The sequence below is a fragment of the Pygocentrus nattereri genome, chromosome 5 (assembly GCF_015220715.1).
Source record: "Pygocentrus nattereri isolate fPygNat1 chromosome 5, fPygNat1.pri, whole genome shotgun sequence".
NCBI classification, from domain to species: Eukaryota; Metazoa; Chordata; class Actinopteri; order Characiformes; family Serrasalmidae; genus Pygocentrus; species Pygocentrus nattereri.
Window position 1 is genome coordinate 18650539 of NC_051215.1, and position 5764 is coordinate 18656302.

The 5764-nt window shown below is 40.8% G+C and overlaps 1 long non-coding RNA gene across 1 annotated transcript; it reads right to left on the minus strand.

Moving 5' to 3' along the window:
• Window positions 1-1197: 1197 nt before the first annotated feature.
• Window positions 1198-5432, minus strand: LOC108411624. The gene is made up of 2 exons (XR_001856579.1): window positions 5311-5432; window positions 1198-3156 (listed from the first exon to the last, which is right to left on the minus strand). It is a non-coding gene; the product is annotated as an uncharacterized LOC108411624 (long non-coding RNA).
• Between the last annotated feature and the right edge of the window lie 332 nt (window positions 5433-5764).

The window sequence follows — 5764 nt, forward strand, 5'->3', positions numbered from 1 at the left end:
GAGCTACATTGTGTCTTTGTGGATCTAGAGAAGGCATATGATAGGGTGCCAAGAGAGCAACTGTGGTACTGTATGAGGAAGTCAGGTGTAGCTGAAAAGTATGTTAGGGTGGTGAGGACATGTATGAGGATAGTGAGACAGTGGTGAGGTGTGCAGTTGGAGTGACAAATGGTTTCAAGGTGAAGGTAGGGTTACATCAGGGATCAGTTTTGAGACCCTTCATGTTTGCAATGGTGATGGAAAGGTTGGCAGATGAGGTCAGGCAGGAGACTCCATGGACCATGATGTTTGCAGATGACATTGTAATCTGTGGTGAGAGTAGAGAGCTGGTGGAAGAGAATCTGGAGAGGTGGAGGTTTGCACTGGAGAGGAGAGGAATGAAGGTCAGTAGAGACAAGACGGAATACATGCGTGTGAGGCAGGTGGAAAGGTGAAGATGCAAGGAGCAGAGGTCGTAAAGGTGGATGACTTCAGATATCTTCGGTCAACCATCCAGAGCAATGGACAGTGTAGAAAAGAGGTGAAGAAGAGGGTGCAGGCAGGATGGAGTGGGTGGAGACGGGTGTCAGGGCTGATGTGTGACAGAAGGATAGCAGCAAGAGTGAAAGGGAAGGTTTACAAGACAGTAGTGCGTCTTGCTATGATGTATGGTTTGGAGACTATGGCTCTGTCTAAAAGACAGGAGGCTGAGCTGGAGGTGGCAGAGATGAAGATGCTGAGATTTTTGTTGGGAGTGACAAGGATGGACAAGATTAGAAATGAGCAGATCAGAGGGACAGTGAAGGTAGAGCAGTTTGGAGATAAAGCCAGAGAGGTCAGGTTGAGGAGGAATAGTGGATATATTGGTCAAAGAATGTTGGAGATGGAGCTGCCGGGTAGAAGGAGAAGAGGTTTATGGATGTAGTGAAGGTGGACATGGAGATGGTTGGTGTAAAAGTAGAGGAGGCAGTGGATAGGGCAAGATGGAGGCAGATGATCCGCTCTGGTGACCCCTAAAAGGAGCAGCCGAAAGAAGAAGATATAGATATAGAACCAGCGCCCTCACCTGGGCTGCAGGGGGACACTGGAGGATCAGGGGGTTATTTTCATTCCCCACCTCCTGCGCTATGATTAGGTAGTAGTTCATCATAATCATGTGCTGATTGATTAGCATCACTGAAGGTAGAGTGCGAATAACAAACACATTGCAGTAACACATTAATACTTAGGCAAGTTTATTTATAGAGCATGTTTCATATGCTGTGGCCACTCAGTGTGCTTTACAAATGAGAAAATACAGAGATAATTCAATTTTAAAAAGGAGAATATAAATGAACATTACAACCAATACATTTGAAGAGAAGATACATTAAATCAAAGATGTCTTTTTGTAAATAATTAATAATTCCCCATCTGTGTTATGCTAGGCTTATTCATCTTGTCAAAATTTCAATCTTGGTGACATTGTGTCTCAATGTGGTCAAGAGATTTGCCTTTAATTAATGGTCAATTTTTGGTTTCTTGGACATCTACTAAGTCATCCCATGAATTTAAATATAACTCAAATATTGTGGCAGCTAAATAATAGGTTTATAACATGTCAAAAATGTAAAAAGCTTGAACCTATATCTCAAAATAAAGACTTTCTCAAAATTGTGTTAGTTCAAATACTGAGAATGTTTCACTCATCTCAAGATTTTAACTTACTTGGATAGCAAGAGTTGTATTCAAATGTTTTAGCAACCCCAGACATATTATGTGTTTTTTTGATTATCTAAGTGAAGAATTAAGAAACATGTTTATATCACAACTATCACAATTTCTATTTATTGGCCAAGTTAAACACATTTTGAAACAAAATACAAAATGTCCAACAACTTTTGCGTATACATTTTATGTTTAGAAACTGACAGAAAAACACTACAATTAATGTGTACAAAAAAATAATGAAATAAATAAATATTTGGATTTTATTTTAAATAAAATTATATAAAATTGAGGTCAATCCTGCCCTCACTTTTAGCTAATGAATTCTAAGGTTCCCTTAAACATATTAAAAATATCCAGATATTTGTATAGATTTTAAAGATGAATCCCAGCTAAGACCTTTTACTATACCTTAGAATTTTATTTATGTTTTTTACTTAGTGTGCTAGAGTCTCGGGCTCTGTTACATTTGATTCGGACTATCTGTAAACTCCCTTCTGCAGAAGTTCAGACTTCTCACTTTTCCAGTAGCTGTTTAGTCATTTGGCTGCTTGCTCTGGTCTGATGTCATGCTGAAAAGTGAACTAATGACACAGTCCAAGGTTGTATGTACTCTCCTGAAGAACCTTCCTCTTCAAGAACCTTTCTGTATTTGGCTGCATTCACCATCTCTAAATTCTGTCCAGTATCCCAATATCTGCATCTGAAACCACCCATAGAGAATGATGTAGCCATCATGAAAAACCTAGCGCTTAGAATGCAGCTCAATTTTTGGAATCTGAATCTGAGTCTCATCAGACCAGAAAACATTTTCCTCATGCTGTGAGTCCTTTAAACTGCATTTCACAAAGTCTAGACTTTCCATCATAAGCTTTCTTTCCTAAATGTGTGAAAATGAATTCCTTAAATGAACTAGTTTCCTGGCATAATCAAGCCAGAACTGCTTTAAACATAAATACACTATATGGACAAAAGTATTGGGACATCTACAGGAGCTTTTATGACATCTCATTCCAAATCCCTAGGCACTGATAGGGTTTCTCTCCTGTGTGAATGTGCTGATGTAGATGGAGATTACCTTTTTGAGCAAATCTCTTCCCGCACTCTAAACAGAGATATGTTTTTTCTCCTGTGTGAACACGTTGGTGTAGCTGGAGGTGAATCTGTTGAGAAAAACTCTTTCCACACTCTGAGCACTGATACGGTTTCTCTCCAGCATCAATGCGCTGAGGTATTGTGAAATTACCCTGTTGACTAAAACTCTTCCCAAAGTGCAGACAACAGCGATTTTCCCTTTGTCTGCATTTTCTTCCACTTGTATGTGAGACACATCAGTGTGTAGGAGTATAAGAGGATGTTTTGTGAGTTCTGGAGCTTCTTCTGGATGTCATATTCTCACATCTGATCTCTTGTCTTACTTCTGGAGTCCAATGTATTCCTCTTGAACTTCCCTGTGTTTTTGGTGAGTAACTGTATAGGAGACAAAAATAAATAAATACATAAAATGTATCAAAATTAAAATTCAATCAAGCTTATCCTTTTGGGCTGTGGAGCACTTATTATGAGGCAAATCAACGCAGCTGGAGAGTGAGGCTGCAGCATCAAAGAACAGTTAAGGGTCTGAAAGCAAAGTTTAAGGAATCCGAGTACACAAACCAAAGAAATGACCGTGTCCAAATAACCTGCCTTTTTTATGGTGAACATATTCTAGGTAATCCTGGCGAAGATGAAGCTGAACCCTCTGGGAACAACTGGCATTCGCTCACAGTCATGATTGTTCACCTTTGGGTGACCGCACCACATGAATGTAAAGCACTGCTCTTTTGCGCATGCAGGCCAGTTTAGGAGCTGATTTGTTCAGACTACAGATCACATTTAAAATTTTTACATGCTGTGTGAACATAGTCTTAGATCCAATGAGAATGACTTCAGTCTTATCACTATTTAGCATGAGAAAGTTATGTCTCATCCATGTTGCAAACCTGACTTGGTACGGCAAGTACTTCTACAAAATCCATCCATCCATCCATTTTCCAAGCCGCTTCTCCGTCAGGGTCGCGGGGGTGCTGGAGCCTATCCCAGCAGTCTTCAGGCGGAAGGCAGGATACACCCTGGACAGGTCGCCAGTCCATCGCAGGGCAGACAGACAGACACAGACAGTCACTCAGGGGCAATTTAGCCAAATTTATTCCAATTGGCCTGGCTGCATGTCTTTGGACTGTGGGAGGAAACCGGAGAACCCGGAGGAAACCCACGCAGACACGGGGAGAACATGCAAACTCCACACAGAGAGGACCCCAGTCACCCGGCCGGGGAATCGAACCCAGGCCCTCCTCGCTGTGAGGCGACAGCGCTACCCACCACGCCACTGTGCCGCCTCTACAAAATCCAGAAGAATTTAAAAGGAGGCCACTTGGGTCAATTATAACCCACAGCCACAACCAAATGTGGATGCATCTTATACCTACCCTTACAATTGTTCCTGTTCATGTGTAAGTTTAACCAGTAAATCAGGTCCTTCAGACAAGCCAATAAAAAAATCGAAGTGATGATGACAATTCTCCCTCAACTGAGCCTCTGCCATCACCTCATAGTAGGGTTTGATGGTCCTTGTGAAACATGGTACAGCACAATGAAAAGTCCTTCACCCATAAATGGTGCGTCAGCCATTCAGTCAGTGATATTCTCTACTATAAACAGAGTAGTCTAATTATATTCAAACACAATTGCCTGCAGTTCAGACATCAAACAATTTCCCAAGAAACAAGCTCTGTATATGGCAAATCAAACTTAATCCAGTCAGAAGCACAGGAAATATAATCAACATAGAAAATCTCCAACCAATAAATGGAGCCAGTAATCAGTCACAAAAATTCTTCTCCCAATTCCACTCTTATCTAGGCTGTTGACCTCCAAATGGCAGTGAAGTCAACAGACTTATGGTTCTACTGGGTATCTAGGCTGAGCCTAGAGAACACCTCTTCACAGAGAATAGAACGGCTCTGGTCTCACCTTCTGGAAAGCCATCAATTATCCACCATAGAAAACTATCCACCATATCCACTGTCTGAACCGAAAGATACTGTAGCCAAAAGAAAACCATAGTGTTTTTAATGGCTAATCTATGGAATCCAGGAGGTGGACAGGGGTAAATGAGTGAATGTATTGCAAGTTGTATGCATAATTTCTTAATTTGTTCCCATGATTAACAAATGCACCATTTTTAGCATTTTTATTACCATTTTTAAATCGGTGTGCTAACGGAATTAATGTAGTAGATACAGGCCGTTATATTTGTCTTGTAAACAAGTCGGTCAACAGTTCCCTATAACATTCTTTCCTTTCTGTTTACCCTAATTACACCGCTGAAAGAAGACCATTAGAAACCATTAGGATTGAAACCTAATAGTTTTGCTTTCCAATGGGAATTGGCTTCACGATTTCCAATAGAGACCACTAGTTTCCCATAGAACACCTTTAGATCCCACTAGAAAAGCATCAAATGCATTTATAATCAGCCTCTGGTCTCCTGTTAAACCATTAGGAACCTTTACAAAGTGATATCAACCCATTAAAAAAGACAAACACATTATAAAACCATCAGGAACCGACAGAAAAACTTACTAGTTTGTAGGTTTTTCAGCAGGGTAATGAAACAATGAGCTACAGATCAGAACCAAGGAAAGGAGGAAAGTCTGACAGTGACAGTCCGATACTGAACACTGCTGACTCTACTTACAGCAGAGCTGACCCGGTTTCACTGTGAGCGCCTGAGCCGAGATCTTCCTCTTCCGCGCTTTATGGTCTTTGGAAAACCACAGTTGGAGATGTAGCGCCCCACACTGGAACTCCGTGATCATTCCAGCAAACCCCGCCTCCTGTGCTACGATTGGGTAGTAGTCCATCAGAGCAGACCGTTGATTGGTCAGTTAAGAAGCGCGTCACAACAGCGTAGTAACCACAGAACGTAGTGGAATTCGAATAATATCAGAGATTAAAAACATGTAATCAGAGATATTACATCGGCTGTCTAATTATAATTACATATATATAATAACTACAATTATAATGTTGTAAA